Genomic DNA, 19,800 nt, shown 5'->3' on the forward strand with positions numbered 1-19,800 from the left:
ATCTGACCCATCATGAAGGCATTTCAGAGTGATTTGATTTTTTTCCTCTCTACTTTCTAGCAGGTGGCTATGTGCATATGTGCAATACCTGGAAATTTTTTTTTAAATTTTGGTTAATAAGAAAGAAAAGTACTTTTTGCCTTGCAAATGCAGGTATCTTTTTTTATATTCTAGAATTCTTCAAATTGTGAAGATTACTACATTTTCATTGCCTTTTCAGCTGTAACTGTTCACAAAGTCTTAGTTGTTGTAATGGCCTTTTCATCTCACAATTAAGGGGGCAGTTGAATTGTGAATTTTTATTTCAGAAATACAGCACTTGTGAATTTCTGTAAAATGTTGTCTCTGCTATTTATTTATTTATTTATAATTTATTTCTAAAAAGTTATATATGCTAAGACTTGAAGATTTTTTTGAGATGATGTTAGAAGTTACTCTAGAAATGTGTCCAGATTCCATGGCAAACACCCACTTCTTGGGAGACCCAATAGGATGGATATGTCTGATTTCTAATCCACTGCCCTTACTCCTATAGATAGCTTTTCACTGATAATTGCATCCACAGGAGAATTTTTATCTTTAGTACATCACGGACTCTACCTGGGCATTCTTACCAGGTTAACTTGAGAGTAACATCTCCATCCTACGCCTCTCTCCTGACTCCAATCTTATAGTGTCTAACTGCCTACTATCCCAAGTGGCATCTCTGAGAGACACAGTTCTGAGAAGCATTGCAGGATAATGGTTAAAGTTATGTTGCTGTGGAGTCAGGCAGACTTGGATTTGAGTTCTAGATCTATCATTTGCTTGGTGTATGAACCTGTGAGAGGTTATTTAACTATTTTAAAAAATTCTTAGGACTTTATTTTTAGAGATATTTAGCCTCTAACTTCACGTTTACCATGATATCATGACAATTATGACCAACCCTGATTATGTCAAAATTCTGTCTGGGGTATTTGAAGATATCATGTTTCTCATTTGTAGCTAGGATGCTGGTCAACAAAAGGAATCAATGATTAAAGGGTGGAAGCCCAGCAGGGTGAGACTTAGCAGTTTCCTACCACCTCAAAAGTTTTATATAATAAAAGGCTAATATGCAACTTATCCCCTTCACCCAGAAATCCTACCACCTCAAAAGTTTTATATAATAAAAGGCTAATATGCAACTTATCCCCTGGACCCAGAGTTCAACAGGACTGGCCAGCCAATTGCCCATGGCCCTTTTCCTGGCCTGCTCAGCCTTATCAGCCCTGATCTGGGCAGGCCAACTGGACCTCACCTGCGATGGGCCTCTAGTAAAGTATAAATTTCTTAGGTTGCATTTCAAACTCTGTATTCTCTCCTGGACCCATCATAACCAGCCTGATTCATGTGTCCTAAGTCCTAGATAAACTGAAGTGTTTTCTATGCACACATCAATTTTGGTCTTAGTTTTGCTGACATTTATCACCCTTGCATGATTGTTCATTTGTTTTCACTTACTCCTTGGGTAGGGGCTATAATTGAATATCAAGGCTTCAAATGATCTATATATCTCAATAATGGCCACATTTATATGTTCAGACAAAAACCTCATATTCAAACTCCTGAGTCAACATCTTTACTTGGATTTCTACAAGACTTCTCCAATCCTGCATGTCCAAAATTCAACTCCTATTCTTTCTCAGAGAAAATTATTTAGGGTTTTTTTTTTCTTCCCCATTTCAGCTAAAGGCAGCTCCATTTTTCTAGTTGCTCAGATCCAAAACTTTGAAATAATCATTAACTCCCCTCATCTCGCATACCCCCCAGCCAGTCCATGAGCATCACTATGGCTCTCCCCTCAAAACAAATTTAGTCTCCCTAATTCTTCCTCCATTACTACTATCCTGGCCCAAATCAATCCTTTCTTGCCTAGATTTAGTGCAAAATTAGTGACCCTCTTCTCTCTCTTTGCTTCCAAACCATGTTATCCCTTGGTCTATTGCAGCGATTTTCAACCATAAGAATTTTTTTTGATATATTTTATTGATTTTTTACAGAGAGGAATAGAGAATTAGAAACATCAATGAGAGAGAATCATCAACCAGCTGCCTCTTGCACACTCCCTGCTGGGGATGTGCCAGCAACCAAGGTACATGCCCTTGACCAGAATCGAACCCGGGACCTTTCAGTCCATAGGCCAAGGCTCTATCCACTGAGCCAAACTGGTTTTGGCCATAAGAATTTTTAAAGCATGCAATACCTGACAATTTAGTCAGGGGCATTGACCTCTCTTCCCTTATATTGTCAAATAATAATAATAATAATAATAATAATAATAATAATAATAAGACAACAGCCAACACAACAATAACTGTCCAGGGTGAATGTATCACAATTATACTTTTTTTTCAGATCAGCAAAAATTATATTTTATGGTGTACTGCAGAATTTTAGTAATTAGTTTATGGGTGCCATAGATTAAAAAAAAAAGTTGAAAATTACTGGTCTGTTATCTTCTTTTATTTTTAAGTGTAAACATTTATTCTCTTGCAAAGTTTTAGATTCTCCCACTCCCAGCCTTTTCTGGGACATTTTGTCCAAGCAAATCAGTTTAAATAAGCCAATATGATTAGTGTCTATTGCCCAATAATTGTCTGTACGTATAAAATAAAGCAGTAGTTTAGTTATATTTTTGCTTCAGGCTAACAAAGAATTCATTGAAGCTTTTTTATAATTGATATTTGTGATTTGTTAGAAACAGAGTAAGCATGTTTTGTACTAATATGTTTTAATATATACATTCTTTTAATATTTTTACCGTTTTTATATTTCACTTGATATTAAGAATATCAAAGCTGCAGAAACATTATAAGAATAGTACAATGAAAAGCAAAAAATCCTTTGTCTAGATTCACCAATTATTTAACATTTTGACATATTTGCTTTATACCTCTATATCTATTGTATTATTTATCTATTTATCTAGCTATCATTTTTCTTGTTCATTTTTTTTTTCAAACTAATTGAGAGTAATCTATACACATTATGACATTTCATCTCTAATAGCTCAGCATGGATTTTCCTAAGTATAAGAAAATTTTCTTATGCAACAGTTATCAAATTTAGGGAATTTAGCATAGATACAATAATGAGATGCAAAACAAATAATTCTTGTATTTATTATTTATTAACTAGAGGCCTGGTGCACAAAATTCATGCACGGGGGTGGAGGGTGTCCCTCAACCCAGCCTGTACCCTCTCCAATCTGGGACATCCCTCTTACAATATGGGACCACTGGCTCCTAACTGCTCACCTGTCTGCCAGCCTGATTGCACCCAATTGCCCTCCCCTGCCAGCCGGATCACCCACAACTATCCTCTCCTGCCATGACCCAACTCCTCCTCTGGTACCTGCCTCTTTGCGAGGCAGCAGAGATGCCAGAACTGGCCTCCTCCACCCTGTACAGAGATGTGGGACCCCTAGGCCTCACCATGGAGCAGCCACTGGGCCCTGTCCTCTCTGTGCATGAGGCCATCTTGTGGAAGCCATTTTGTGACAATGTTGTGCAAGGGCATAACACCATGTAGGCTCTTATTATATGGGATTATTGTATTTTTCATATAAACAACTGTAAACTTACTTTTACTTCACTCTGTATTGCCCTTTATAGCATTATTTCTTTTCAATTCAGAATGCAGTCTGGGGTCATGTTTTATATTTACATATCATATCTTTTTGGCTTTCTTTATATAGGATAGTTTCTCATATTTTCTTTGTCTTTTTTGATATTGATATTTTAAAAGTACAGAATATTTATTTTGTCCTTTTATTTGGGGGATTTTTGCTGTTTTCTCCTATCAAAATCAGGTTATTATTTTTGACCAGAATGAAATATAAATGATATAGTCTTCATATCATATCATATATCATATATCATATATCATATATCATATATCATATATCATATATCATATTGTATATCATATATCATAAAGCACATGATTTCAGAATGCTCACTTTATGTTGATGCTAATGAACACTTGTTTAAGGTGGTGTCTACCATACTTGTTCCTTTTGCAATTAATACATAATTTATGAGGAGATATTAAACCTCCTTGTGTTAACTTCTTTTATTTTTGTTGTGTGGTTTAATGTTGTCAATTCTAAATCTGTTAGGTTAATTTGTTTCTATTTAGATTCACTTTTAAGATCTCCATTATTGTTGATTTGATTTTATCTTTTTAAACATGTAAAACATTGGCATGATTTTTTAAATCAAAACTATGCAAAGAAGTGTAATTTAAGATATAACTCCCTCCTGCCTTTTCCTTCCCTTCTCCACTTTAAGTAATCACTTTATTTCTTTCTGTTTTATCTTTCCAGTGTTCTTTCCTAATATAGTTATCAGAATGACTCTTTCAGAAGAAGCATAGTGAAATCACGTTACTGCTTTGATCCAAATATTCCAATGGTTTCCCATCTCACTCAGAATAAAAAACAAAGCCCCATTGTCTGACAGAGCCCTCATGATCTGGCCCTGTTCTCAAGTACTATTGTCTCCCCTCCCGTGGCTCTTCCCTAGGATCACTCATCCTCAGCCTCACTAGCCTCTGTTCCTCAAATATGACACGTATTTCCCAATCTTTGGGTCTTGGCTTTTGCTGTTACCTCTGTCTAGAGTATAGATATGTGTTTAGTTCACTAGTATTTACTCACTTTTCTCAATTCCTTTCTTAAATGTCACCTTTAAAAAAATCTTCTCCAATTCAATCTATTTACATCTATTTTACTCCCATCCTCAGATCTTCTGGTGCTCCCTGTCCATTTTCCATGCTTATCCACCCCCACCCCAGCACTATAATTTCTAACATGGAGCACTTATTTATTGTCTGTCTCTCTCACATGGGACAGAGGCTTCAAAAGAGCAGGGATTTTATGTATTTAGTGCACTTTTAAATTTCTAGGACCCAGAATAGTGCCTAACACATAGCCAGTGCTCAGATCAATATTGATTGAACAACAATGAATGAATGAACATGGTTGAAGAGATAGCAATAGAGAATGGCCTTTGAAAGGTCCATACCATTATGGCATCAAAGTTATAACACTACACTGTGGCTGCAGCACTTTGGCAACCGAGAGGGTGGGGAGTAGGGAGGTGTTCCACAATCTGCTTTAGGGATGTAAACTGCTGAGGAGGTGGGAGGTTCTAATTTACAGCAAATAGCTTTGGGGTGTAGACTGTTTATTAATAAGAATGAACTGAATGAATTAATTGAGGTGGGTGGTTACATAAAGGAAACATATTTTAAGTAAAGAAAATGTTACTTGAAGAAAAAAAGGAAACCAGGAAGAAAAAATAAAGCAAATGGGAATGAGTACAATGAAAAGAGCAAAAGACTCAGGCAAGTGAGGAGACCCTTAAAAGCTCTTGGTGGCTCCTCCTTCTTCACCGTGGGACAGCTGGTCAAGGAAGTGTGTGTGAGACAATGAGAAGAAAGAAAATCCCAGCTCTCAACCCACAAGGGTATGTTTGCTGTAAGAATATCACTTTGCCCAAATAAAAGAAAGCAGGTTTAGCCCGGACCATGCTGCCATTTATGGAACTGATGAAGAAGAGTTTACCTAAAAAGCACAAAATGACTTCAGATGCTTATGAAGAAAATACCTATTTTAGGCTCTTCTACACCTTGCCCTTTGCCAGAAGGCTGTCTGCCAGTCTGCACACCGACTTTCTGTTGGGCCAGAAGCTGTGCTTGGGGAATGTGTCCAAAGGGAGAACATCTGGATGGGTTGAACTTACTCTTTATTCAACTCCAATTTCTTGAACGGAGCAGCTCCCTTTGGGAGTCTTCAGAAAGGGCTTTGGTGTTATTTTCACTTTAGCTCTTGTTCCAAAGATAAAATATGCATATTCTTATGCTAATGTGTTTTCCAACTATCACACATTTAGTTGAAGCCAGGTGGTTTTGGAATTGAGGTAAATAGTTTGTCGTTTCTGAAGAAAGTCCAAGGGAAAGAGAGAAATGTCTGAGAGGGCTTTGAGGCATCAAACTTCCTGAACATGTCAAAGGTCATGGAGGTTCAGGGAGGAAGAGGTAAGAATATGACCTATGTAGGAGACCTGAGAAACAGGGAAAGACACACAGAATGGACTGGCAGTGTTTTAGCCTTCTTTGCTTCCCAGTGTTTCTGTATCATATAAGATAGTCTTGATGTCAAAGTTGAAAAAGGCCAGTGAGCATGAGCTATCATAGACTATGTCATTACTTAACCTTACCCATGAAGATAAATGCCACCCATCCCACTGTTATCAATGAAAATGAGTATCCACTGGTGAAAGTGGGGGATCTCTTTTCCCATTGAGTGTGGGAGGTTGTGTCCAAAGAATTTTCTGAGATTCACATAGGAGGGTGAGTGATTTTTATTTGTGTGAAATTACATCCTTAGGTTTGCAAATCCTATTTCTCTTAATCCAGTCCTGGAAAATGTGCAGCTGGGGATTCAGTAGAGCTAGAAGCAAAGCCAGGGTCCATAGCTTCTGTTTGATGGTGGAGTTGGGTCCAGTTAAGCATTAGGCTAGTTGTGTTCTATTATTCCATTGTGTGAGAGGACCACATGCCAAATGCAGGAGCAGGAGAGCTCTGCAAGCCAGGAGTCAAGCATGAGCAAGCAAGAGAGAGAACTCCTTTGCTTAGGAGCTTACCTTAAATCTTCCCGTGCTTGTAGCGAGCGAGTTCCCATGTGTGACTGACAAGCAAATATCTTCCCTATGTCACCCAGATTTTACTGGGCATATGTCTATTCTTCCTTTGTCCAGTCCCTTCCTCTAGAATCTGCAGGGAACAGATCTAGACAGTGTTAAATTGCAGCTTCCTGGCAAAGCAGCACAAATGAATGCCTATATTATTTGGCCTTTCCTTTGCTCCTTTGCTCCTTTTCTCTTTTTAATGGCCAGCTTAATACAACAGTATCACCACCATCTCTCGATAGTATTCTTTAAATTACAGGAGCATCAAAGAATGTCTCCTGAAGCCCATCTGTATCTTATATGTTAGGGTAAATTGGCTTCTTGACTTTGTTGGGTACTGTTTACCAGTCCCCACAAGGCTCAAAAAGTGTTGTGTCATAAAATCAGCTACTATGCACTTGAATAGTTTAAATGATTCCTATTGCAGTGATCTCAAAATGAGTAAGCACATCACAGTGGTTGTGCCAGACAATCCATTAGGGCATGGAGAAAAGTTATTAATCTATATTAATTTTCATTTTCACTATTTTAATTTCATTTTCACGATTTTAATTTCCATTTAGGTGCATGGTTTACATTATATATTGTGCAAGAGCACATGCATAACATAATAAATATTTATATAGTGAAAGCATGTACTCAAATTATTTTATTGGTGGGTACATACTCCAGAAACCTTGGTGACCACTGTCCCAGTATGCCCTTTGATACCTTACCTCAGCTTAAAAAATCTTTATGTGCTAGTACCCTGAGACCGGGCCTTCACCTTCAGAAAGGATTTAATAAACACTTAAGAGCTTCAGCATTATAAAGGATTCGACCCCTACTGGAAGGAAATTTCTTTGTCTTCTTTTTTAATGGGCATGCTCATTGTGATGTTATAGATGATACCTCAATAAATTTTTTTAAGCTATCTTTCAAAGTAACATTTTTTTTTTGTACAAATAAAAAAATTGAGGCTTATAACAAAAAATGTAAACTGTTTCTAGTGGAACCTAAAAAAACAGAAAGAAAATATAATATTTAGACAAAATTATGGTGTATTTTTAAGAAAAAAATTGTGCTCCCATAACAAAAGTACATTCATAAGCATTTCTTTTTATTTTTATTTCTTATTTATTTATTTATTTATTTATTTTTTTAGTTTAAAACATTAGAAATTTATTTTCTCATAGTTCTGGTGGACAGGAGTCTGAAATCAAGGTGCTGGCAAAATTGGTTCCTTCTGAAGACTCGGAGGCAGAATCCATTCTGTACTTCCTAACTTGTGGTGATTCCTGGCAATCCTTGGTGCATCGCTGTCCCTCAATCTTCACATTACCTCTCTGTGTCTTCTTTCCATCTATTCTCTCATAAATACACCTTTTATTGCAGCTAGGGCCCATATTGATCCAGCATAATTTCATCTCAAAATCCTTCTTTTAGTTTGCAAAGAACCTCTTCCTTAAATAGGGTCTCATTCACAGTTTTTGAACACATCTTTGGGGAAAGGGATTACCATTCAACTCACTATAATAAGCTACATTGTAACAGTGCTATTAAGAATTTTAGTTTGGTTATTGTTTAAAGTCTTGAGAAATTTTTATGATATAATGTCCAATTAAGAAAGGATAATTCAACACAGAGAGAAATAACTTAATTTTACTTAAATTTGTGAATTCAAAGTGTTCAAAGGGAAGGGAAATATACCAAAATATTTTAAAATATTCATGCTGGGATGCTGGTTGATAGGAATATTTTTTCTTTTCATAATTTCCAGAGTTTTTAAAAATGTCTACAAAGAAAATATATTTTAATTTTTATATTTACAATCATTGTATTATGAGAAAAATTAATACCAATTAAATAGAAACAGTCTTTATAAATGACTTATTGGAAAGTAAGAAAAAATTAAGTTTCAAAAAGACACAGTGATTACTCATCTCTTTTATATCTATACCATTAGGTTTACTATCATAAAATTGTTGGGTCAATATGCCCAAGAGAATGTGAAGTCATTTGTCCCTAGAGATTTTCTAGAAAAGATAAGATAATCATTTCATTGGAAAGTTTAGAAGTCCACCTTTCTGAGAACAACAGAGTGGAACTAATGTACCCTTAAACTCCCTTGTAGTCTTATAATTCTGTCAGTTTTAACATATTGACCATTTTGATTTATTGGACGCAAATTAAACAGAAAGTTTTCATCATCTTCTCTTGACTCTGTTTTACCAGCATTTAAAATTTCACACTCTTATGCTCCCTTTTGGGGATCCTGCCATTTTTTCTTATCCTCAAGTTATTAATTAAATTAAACAGGTATTCGTTGAGAGCTCCTCATGTGCCAGGCACTGTCACAAGCATTTCTTTTTAAAGAAACCTGATTTTCTCTAAAATTTTAGTTGTATTAGTAATAAATTGATTCAGGATTTAAAAAATGCAGAGATTCTATATACATTTTGCCATGCTGAGTTACATAACTTTATTTATTGAAAAGAAGTCCTTTCATAACAATAACATTTCAACAAGGCTAAAATATTTATTTTAAGGGTATAAATACTATTGGGAATTGCCTTAACTGAGCTTGAATTTTGGATTGCTTGGTCTTTTATATCACCTGAAAATGTCTATATTCCAAAGCCATAAGATAATTTTACTCCAGTATTTGAAGCTGTGTTTTTTCTTTTAATAGAGTTCAGGATGTGATGGGTCTGAGGGTTAGCTGAAGGACCCAGATTTATTTAGGACAGTCTTACTTCTAATGGATGGCTCATGCAACTCAAATTCTGATACTGTCCTTCACAGAATGGTCATGTCTGACCATCTGAATCTTTCAGGAATCAGAATCAGAATGCCCTAGAATAGCATCTCAAGAAACAAAACCAAACACTGTCCTGTAACATCAAATGCACTTGAAGAATTTGCTAATACTTGAATTAAATCCAAATACTGGGTTTATTTTTACACTAAAATCTATATTGAACATTTTTAAAGTATTTAATTTGAATTGCTGCCAAACTTCAACATTTTCAAAAACTATTAAACTGTAACAAACCTAGGCCATCAGTATATACTCTGAATTAAATTGGATTTGATCCAGGGCATATGTCTTATTTCCCTAAATTAAATCTCCTCAAAGCAATAGTGTCCCCATTCCACCATAACTAATTTTTTATTCATCTTTACTGATCTCCCTAATAAGATTTTTAATATCCTTACCTCTCATTTAGAAGTATCATTCTTAGAAGAAATTGAGTTGAATAATCTATCAGTTTTTATTTGTTTTCTGATCCTTGTTTTCTTTTCTTGTGCTGTTGCATATTAGGAATATGCAGAAAACGAGCAGTTCACAGAATTCACCTTCCTATTATTGGATGGAATCTGATGCTTGAGGGATTTAAGTTTTCTTCTCAACTCTTCCTCAGTGCTAATCCCTTACCATGTCTTCTCTGGCAGAAAATGCTCAGATTGCTATAGAAAGCATACCAATTATTTATTAAGGATGTGCTGAGATACAAAAGTTATGCACAACAACTATATTGAAGGATATCTATTCTCTCTTAGAAACAACTAGATTTACAAATTACTCAGTCATTCTCAGGAAGATACTCATACCTCTATAATCAGTTACCGTGTTTGATAGCCTTATTCAAAGTCTTTCACTTTAACTTGTTTTTATTTTCACTTTTTATCCAGAATAACTTCCTTTGACCATTAAAATATTAATCCTTATGACTCCAAGACAGTCACTTTGACCTTCTCAGTTGGATCCACTGGTTGGTATATGGGCTCCAGTTGTATGCAGGGCATTCCATCTGGGTTAAGTGTTGTGTGTGTGTGTGTGTGTGTGTGACAGAGAGAGATACACACACACATGCGCGCACGCGCGCGCGCGCGCACACACACACACACACACACACACACAGGACAGTATAGCAGATGATTTTGGCATGCATGACTTTAACATTCTCAAGCAATCTTGAAGCTCTAAGTCATAGAGTCATAAATTGAACTGCAATTATGTTGAACCTTAACTTGAATTCCATGAATTTGAGGTTAATGTAGGGGAGCAAATTACTTGTCTAGTGCATGGTTACTCAGCCTCAGCAAGGTTGACATTTTGGGCCAGATAGGTGGTTGTTGAGGGAGGCTGACCAGTGCATTGTAAGATATTTAGAGACATCCCCAGCCTCTACCCACTAGATGCCAGCAGTACACCTCTCCCCCATGTTGTAATAACCAAAAATGTCTTGAGACATAATCCTTGAGGGGCAAAATAGCCCCAGGTTAAGAACCACTTCTGGGTTGTTAAATGAAAGTTAGGCCATTGAAATTTGATTCTTGAGAACACATTTGTTTAATAAAACTACAAAGTTACCCTAAGTTTTTGTCTTTTAAGTATGCTTACTAAATATGGAAGACTAAATACTATAAAATGTATATTCCTTTTAAAGGAGACAGACGTCTAACAGCTGAAGCCTCTAAAAATCTTTTTCAGTGAAGTTTGAACTAAATACGACCTCTTTCTATTGAGTAACAATGTTTCCAGGATAAGCATTCTTCATAGACACTGTTTGAGAGAAATTATTGATCAATTGAATATAGGAGAACATGGAGAATGGAAAGATTTTATTCAAAGAATCTGGCCAGGAGACTGGATTAGCCTTGTCTATAAGATAGGGATAAGAGTGTATTTTTCAAGATCTGTGGAAGATAAATGAGCGAGTTCTAAATAAATGGTGATTTTGATTACTGTCAATGAAATCTAACCATTCCTCCTTTGAGGTGGAGAACAAGTAAATGACTTGGTTTTTAATGTCGGGGAACAGCCTCAAGTGCTCCTAGGATCAACTCTCATGATCCTTCTGAACCCTAGGCCTCTCCTTATAGATCTCTCTTAATTATACTCACATCTGTTTGAGAACTTGTAAACACTCAGCACATTCACATATTCCTATTTACTCTCTCATTTCTTTGTACTTAACTAATTTCATGATTCCTGCTTTTTAATTCTTCAGATTTCAGAGTCATTTCTCTTCTCAGCAAATTGGCACTGAACTGAGCTTGTGTTTCTGAATACTAATCCATGAAGAGAATTTTCAGAAGGGAAATTGCAGCTAAGTGAAGCACTGTTAATTTGTCAACCTGGATTCTTTTTACAACATGACTTGACTAGGATCTGGAATTAAATACCAAGGGAGAGGATTAAAAATAGAAGGGGTTTCAATTTCAGAGAGTGAATTCTTGAAGTGTCTTTCCTGCCCTTTTCATTCCATTTATCACATACCCTGGCACTACCATTTCTGCAAATGAGGCAGTGTTTCCTCTGGGACTTCCAGATGAAAATGGAACCAAAAAGGCCGAATTCTTTTGGCTGGGTTTTTCTGCAGAAGGGGGAGTTGCCATCTCAATGCAAATGGTAACATTTTTGGCCTAGAATTAGCATATATGGTACCCTTCAAGTGGAGGCCAAAACTAGAAAATTTTGCCCTTCTTACATATCCTGATCTATGTTTGATTCATTTCAATATGGGCGCATATTCGATGATGGGCTGGGAAACATCTCATTTGGTCTTGTTTCATTTACATGTAGACAAATAGTACCATGAGAGTCGGGCAGGTTTTTCAGAACCTTTTTCTTCGTTGATCATATTTTCCATTCAAAATATACTACTATAGGTATAATTACATTATATCAATAATATAGTAAATGTATTATTACTATTAATATACCAATGGTGTTATAATAATGACATAAACAGCATGATAATAAAACTCATAATATAACAGGATAGCATTCATTATAGAGTGGTTACAGTTTCTCAATAATTGCAATATTTTGAGATGCTGACAGAATTTGTAAGAAATATAATTCTATTGATTCTCAGTCACTTTAGCGAATGGTTTGATTGGTTTTATTGAAGTGAGAATGGGTTATAGAGTTAATGACTCCTAAAGATGCACAAAGCTTGCAGATCACCTGGTCCAATGGTTTTCAAAATTGTTAACCACAAATTTAGTGTGCGTGTAGTCACAGAAATCTGAAACAGAGTCTCTGAAATAGTGCTCATTTGGATATTTTCTATTAAATTCTATTTTGTTCCATTCTATTATTCCCTTTTCTAATTCACTTAAAAATGCTGAACAGGACTCACTCGTAGTCATAACTTCTGAATTGAAAAGCACTGATCTAGGTCAAATAGCTCATTGGCAGCTAACGCGGATGTTCTTTGAAAAACATATACAGAATTTCAGAGTCAAGTCACTTAGTATTTGGCCCTTACAAGGTGATTCCAAGCTAATTCAGAAAGACTTTCAAACTGCTCTGATGGAATTCAGGAGGCCAGCACGACCCACTGCACATGCACAGGCACACTTGCTAATCTCTGCGACTGGGCCTGTGGCCCAAGAAAGCTGATTCATGTTGTTGGCTTGGGGTTACCTTGTATCTTTGGCATGGCGGTGGGAGACACGAAAAATTCCCACCTTGCCTATTTACAACTCTGGGCCTTGGAGAGCCCATGGACAACACAGCAGGAGAATCTCAGGAGCAGGTGAGGACTTCCTGCTCTTCTCCAGGCTGCCGTACAGTGCGTGCTTTGAGAACGTCACTTAACTTTTATAGAATTCTATTTTCTCTCTCTGCAGCATGGGGGTAATAATATCACCCATCTTTCCTCCTGGGCTTTTTGTGAGGATCAAATGAGAGGATAGGATAAATGCTTTTGAAAGACCACAATGACACATGCATAAAGAATATTTAAAAACATTTCCCTACTTGTCAAAAACAGGCATAATATTTTTTCCTTTATTTTTAAAGCATAGAAAGGCACAAACAGGATTATATAGAATTGTTTTTATATTTCATCTAAAAAATTAACAGTAAAATCGAAGGTTTGGATTTGCTGTTTATATTTTTCATACATATTACAATAAATGAAACTGTTAAAATGTTTATATGTGTATCTCCTAAAATAATCTTGAATAAGAGCCAGGGATACATGCATCTCACTCTGGGATGTGATGGTGAAGAGCAGACAGTTGTTTGGCCATGGCTAGACCTAGGCTAAGACCCGCTCTCCACCCCATCTGCTCCCTGTGTGATGGCCGACAAATTAGTCAACCAACAACAGGCTTGGTTTCCTCCCTCCTCGGAGGAATGAGGATGCCCCTGCCAACCTCACAGCACTCTAAAGACATTTATGAGATAATATAGGGGCTGGTAAACCACACCTGCACACCGGCAAGCCCATTTACTTGTACACTAAAGGCCCAGTGCATGATGAAAGTGTGCGTGTGTAGGGTCCCCTTAGGCCTACCCTGCCATCAGGGCCATGTCCGCCACCCCCCAACTCCGCACATGCTCCGTGGATGCTGTTGGTGGCCCGCAATGCTCCCAGCTCGCGCCACCTGCCCCTACCGCAGGCCACGTGTGTGCTCCCATCCCAGCCCCCATGGTGAGAGCACCTTTGATCGCCACCTGGGGACCCAAGCTGTGCTCCCTGCTCCCGCCTGCCCAACGCCCATTCCCTGTGCCCTCTTTACTGTGCGGTTCTGCCCACTCACCACCTGCCTTGCTGCACCCCCTCCTGACTCTCTCCCCCCCCCGCCCCTCCCCAGTTGTTTGGATGTGACTCATAAAGGCATCACAACCACAGGCCTTTTATGATATAGATTTTCTATGACTGCTTTCACCCCTACAGTGGCAGAGTTGAGTGGTTGTGACAGGGAAAGTATGATCCAATGAGTCTAAAATATGTATTATCTGGCCCACTAGAGAAAAGTTTGCCAATTCCTGAGAACTGTCTGATAATGAATGTGAAGCACTAGCCGTTTCTGGCACATAGTAAATACCCAAACAGAAATAGCTGCTTTTTCTTATGCAGTGATAATGGAAATGAAGGCAACATGAATTATGTTAATACTGATGATAGTAATAACAGATGATGGTGGTGTTAACAGTGATAATGATAATAATAATCTATTTTTGGCTGCTAGCCTCAGTTTCTATTACCCCATTGTAGAAACCACTCTTTTTATATTGCCCAAATATCTAACATTTGAATTTCTTTCTTTCTTCAGTATTAAATTTATTTTTCAGCAAAGGATCTGAGACTGGCTATGAGGTAAAAGAAAGAAGTTCTAGATATTTTAGGCTTAATCAGCAGGGGTGGTATTCTGGGGGGGAAATCCAGATCTGCTTCTTGTTCACTTCTGCAAATATTCTCTTCATACTTATTTTTTATGAGGGATTCCCCCCCCCCCCGCCCCTGCTAAAATTACATTGTCAGTGTGTACCAGAGGCCTTCACCTGTGCAGGGCTTTGAGATGAGTTGAAATAATCTTTCCTATGACATGGATAATTTTGCTATATCTATGGCCAAAAACCTATTTTTAGCATGCACCGACCCTGATATGTCTCCAAGTAAATGAGACTTACTCAAAAACTTAGCATCTGTTTTTTTCCCCCCTTCCAGTTCTAAATTCATGAATAGGATCTGTTTCTTTCTTTGAAGCAGTTTCCCTGGCAACTGAGCCACCCTTACAAGATCAGAGCAGTTTGTCACTTTCAAAGTTTGACTTTCTGATGAGGCCTTCTGACTCAGGGGCATGAAAAAAAACAACATCCAAACACAAACATTTCTAAAACACTCACGAAGGGAATTATAAATTGAAACTACACATAGGTGACTTTTTTGTGGATTGGTGTCAGTCCCCGACATCACCACCCTCCCCAACCAACCAGCGAAGATTTCGATCTGTTGAAGTAGCTATCTTTGTAACAGAGAACAGATGGGAGTGATTCTTAAAGTGGCTAAATTACCCTCCAGCTATATTCTGGGAAACAGTGGGTAGGAGAAGATACAGGAAGATTTGCAGCAGGCAGCCACACAAAGTGAACTCACCTTGTTATTGTTCAATCTTGCTTGACCGCAGGCTGAATTAGAAGGATCGGTCACAGCTCAGAACTCAACATGGGGACACAGACTTTTCTTCCCTCTGCTCATAAAGAGCCAAGAAAGTGAGAGGATGGTTCTCAGTTAATTCTCAGACTGGCTTTTCATTTATTACTATTATTATGGTTCTTTCAGTCCCTGCTGCTACTTCCCCACTGCTGCTGTCCTGTTTATCAGTTACCAGCATCAGAACCTCATTCAATTCTGGGGTTCTTTCCCCTCCACAATCCTATTCCAGCTCCAGCTATAACTAAAGTGCAATGGGGAGTGGATAGAATGATTACAGTAGGAAAGAAGGATGGAGTACATAAGGAAGTAGGCTGCTTTCTTATGTCATTTTCTTCTCACCCCTTCACAAAGCGGAGACACAAATTTAAGAGACCTCTGGAAAGTTATGACACTCTTTAGAGACCTCCAAGTGAGTTTAGATTGAAAGAGAATTGGAGCATTTGAGAGAAGAGTGGAAACAATAACAGTGGGTGTTTAATCAAAGTATTTTCATAATGAATTTGCAGCGTGATCTCAAGATTAATGGTGAGTTTTCTCCCTTGGAAGATTTTCCCCAAGAACACAGTGTTTCTCATAGCGATCCAGTCAACCAGGCAACTGTCCCCCACTAGCTTGCACTTCAGATGGGGTGTGTCTGTAGGCCCTGGCAGCATCTAGGCTTTCCATGGAGTTAAGTAAAAATGCATGTTCTGAAAAACAAGGGCCTAAGCCTTTCTAAGTCAATGCTGGTTATAAGACGCAGAAGGAAAAATTAATATATATATATATATATATATATATATATATATATATATATATATATTATTGATTTTTTTAAAGAGAGGAAGGGAGAGGGATAGATAGTTAGAAACATTGATGAGAGCAAAACATCGATCAGCTGCCTCCTACACAACCCCTACTGGGGATGTGTCTGCAACCAAGGTACATGCCCTTGACCAGAATTGTACCTGGGACCCTTCAGTCTGCAGGCCGACACTCTATCCACCAAGCTAAACCAGTTAGGGCAGAAGGAAAAATTTTTTGGAAAAAGGAAAACCTTTAGAAATATAAGTACCACAGCATTCATATGAGAGGGAAAGAGTTGAGCACTTCCAAACTCAGATATAGATTTCTGGTAGACCTGAACCATTTTGGTAGAGTGAACTCAAGTAAGACTGAAGAGACCTGGCTAGAATGAAGGATACATGTTAGGGCAGAGTAGAAATTAAAATGTTGTTAATCCATTTAAGATTAGATCTGTCTGTAGACAAGAACGAAATCTCACCATTGATGCTTACTTCTCTCACATAAAAAAAGTTCAGAAGTTGTCAGTCTCTACTCTGATTGGGAGCTCCTTCTGCTAATTCATTCATATTTCTATCATCAGTGTCTAATGTGGTTGCTAGAAACCCAGCCATCACATCCAAATTCCAGAAAGCAGGATGGTGGATATAATAAAGTAAGGCATTGTACACCATTTTAAGGAGACTTACTTTTAATTACATCTCAGTGATTACAGCTTAATCACATGGTCACACCTACCAGCAAGAGAGGCTGCAGAATATAGTCTTTGCTTTTTCAAAATTATATTGACAAATTTTTATTATTTAAAATCACTCTAAACATGTATTTTAGACTTATAAATAGGCATAAGAGCTAAGATATATCATTTTAATTCCCTTAAATAAACTCTAAAATAAAGTATTTATTTATAACTACATTTAGAAAGGTGTTTCAGTGTTGTGATTTTCCTGAAGCTGCCCAGAATATAACCTTTAAATAAAGCAGCAACATACACAGCTGAGAAGAATTTAAATTACAATTAAAGAATATATTAGCATATTTTATTTCAGATGATAGAAACAAATGAGAAAATAATAAAAAAGCAAAAATGTGGTGTTTTGAAAATGATGGTAGCAGTAAAACATTTCTAGAATTATTAAAAAGAAGAGTTATTTTATATGAGTGTATAAAATGTCAATATTTTTAGACATATTTAATTAGGCATTAATATTAATAATCATCTAACATATGAGCATTTTCTACATTCCAGGCACTATGTCAAATGCTTTATGTCTATTGTCTGAATTAATGGAGCCTATGAGGTAGGTTTTCTAAATGATCTATTACAGATGAGGAAATGGAGATTTCAAGCAGTTAATAAATCGATCCAGATCATGAAACTTATTAATGGTAGAACCAAGCCTCCTGCCCATGTTTGTCAAACTCCCCAATCCAATCACTTGCACGTTTTCTTTAAAAGTAATGAATTGGTGAAAGTACACTCATTTTTTTCAAGGAGACAAAAATTTCATGTATATTTTTCATAGGAAATGTTAAGGGTAGTTAATGATTATTCAGTCTTTCCCTAAAAAACTATTTTAGAGAGGGATTCATTTTGTTTTATTTTTTTCCTATGTCATTTTAAAAAGGTAAGATTAAAAAACAACAACAACAACACCCAATTTAAGTAAAATTTGAAGTCCTGAGGGAAAATAAATTGCATTTTCACTAGTAAGCTTATTGAGAGAATTGAAATGATGCATTATGGACCTTAGTAAATGTCTCTAGAAAGAAAGAGCTCTTTCTATCTTCACAGCAAAACATTTTAATGACTGTGCGTTGTAACAATGATGTTCTTGTGCCTCAAATTCCTTTATGCCTACGACTGCTCAACTGAATGTCATTAGAACCTCTAGAACTTATTTCCAAGGCTCTCTCATCTCCTACATGGTCACATGTTGATTTGAAAAAAAAATTATATATATTCATAGATGGACATAATTAATACAGGATGGGTAGCAGAATCTGAGACTTACAGACTGCCAGCCTGCTCAGCATTCCTAACTCTGTCCAGGTAATCAGATTTATCAATGTCCATACATGCTTTCAAAAGACTGAGAAGTGATTCTTAAAATATTTCTACCAGGAACACTGTAATCAGATTTCTGAGTAAAATAATACTGTGAGATTGAAAAACAAAGACTTGAAAAGTGTTTCTGTTTTCGAATTTGATGCTAATTAGTCTGGATGGGCTTGCTGGAAATAAGTTTGCCTTTGCCTTTCCATGTAATTGTATCAATTAACAAAATCACCAGTGAGAATGGATTTTCATTATATACAGAGATGTAAACTATAAAAAAAAATTGAACAGAAAAAAAAATCCAAATACTGATTTTAAAGAAAAAGTAGTTTGATGTATATATTCAGTAACAATATTTTTATGAAATTTAAAAATGATGATTATGTAACTGGCATTTCTTGGTTTTGAATATATGCTTAATGTTAGATTGCTAGTTAATTTGGGCAACTCAACATTATTTCTTATAGCTGCAACATCAACTAATCATGCCTGAGAGCTTATCAGATTGCAGGCATAATGTGGGGAATGTCCCATGTGTAATTTTACTTAATTATCACAAAATCCCTGTGAGTTAGATAATCAAGTTTCCTTATTAGAAATGAGGGAACCATTTTTCATTGTAAACTTTTAATAAACTCTTTATTATAATCCCTGAGCAAATTTGATAAATAGTGCTCTTTTCAGGTAAGATGGTTGCTATTTCAGTTTCCCTGTCATAATATACAAAAATATCTTTAAATGATCTATTTTATTAACTTGAAAAATGTCTTCTTATATCCTGCATATTACTTCATCACCCACTGTGGGAAGAAAATAAATAAAAATGTTTTCCTCATGCTATCATATTTCCTATATTGCTCCTTAATACCTTACCCTCAAAACAGTAGCCATTTCTGATTTAGGGAACCTTCTGTTATCCGATGTGATTCAGTCAGAGAATTGCCAGGGGGAGTTTAAATCCTAGTCTCAGTTGCTGACTTACCACTAAGATGAGTCCTGGGGAGAAAAGTTTTGTGTTTTATCTCTCATTTCTTCACGCTTACTCCATAGCCCCTTTGTTTCCTATGTTCTCTAGGGTAGGCATACACTGTTCATTCATTCATCCAACAAATGTACTAGTATGCTTACTATTTACTAAATGTGAAGCACTGGGAATACAGTGGTGATCAGAGGAAAAACACATCGTTAATTTCTATCTTCATGAAAGACTGCACCACAGCCTTGGTCCCAGGACTTTCCCCATTTTGCAGGAATATATTGGCATACTGGGTAAAAATTACTGCCATATCTAAAA

General features: G+C 36.7%; 1 protein-coding gene across 16 annotated transcripts in view; it reads left to right on the top strand.

The window, feature by feature from the left end:
• The window catches only part of MLIP (muscular LMNA interacting protein), a 252,609-nt gene that overhangs the window by 81,914 nt on the left and 150,895 nt on the right, over positions 1–19,800 (top strand). Inside the window, exon 1 of one of the 16 annotated variants that reach the window (XM_084889445.1) lies at positions 18,433–18,500. The exons of the other annotated variants lie outside the window; for them this stretch is intronic. The gene's annotated coding sequence lies outside the window, so the exon portion shown is untranslated. Of the gene's footprint in view, positions 1–18,432; positions 18,501–19,800 lie in introns of those variants that run through there. 16 annotated transcript variants of the gene reach the window in all.

This window comes from Pipistrellus hanaki (assembly GCF_964339955.1).
Source record: "Pipistrellus hanaki genome assembly, chromosome: 7".
Taxonomy (NCBI): Eukaryota; Metazoa; Chordata; class Mammalia; order Chiroptera; family Vespertilionidae; genus Pipistrellus; species Pipistrellus hanaki.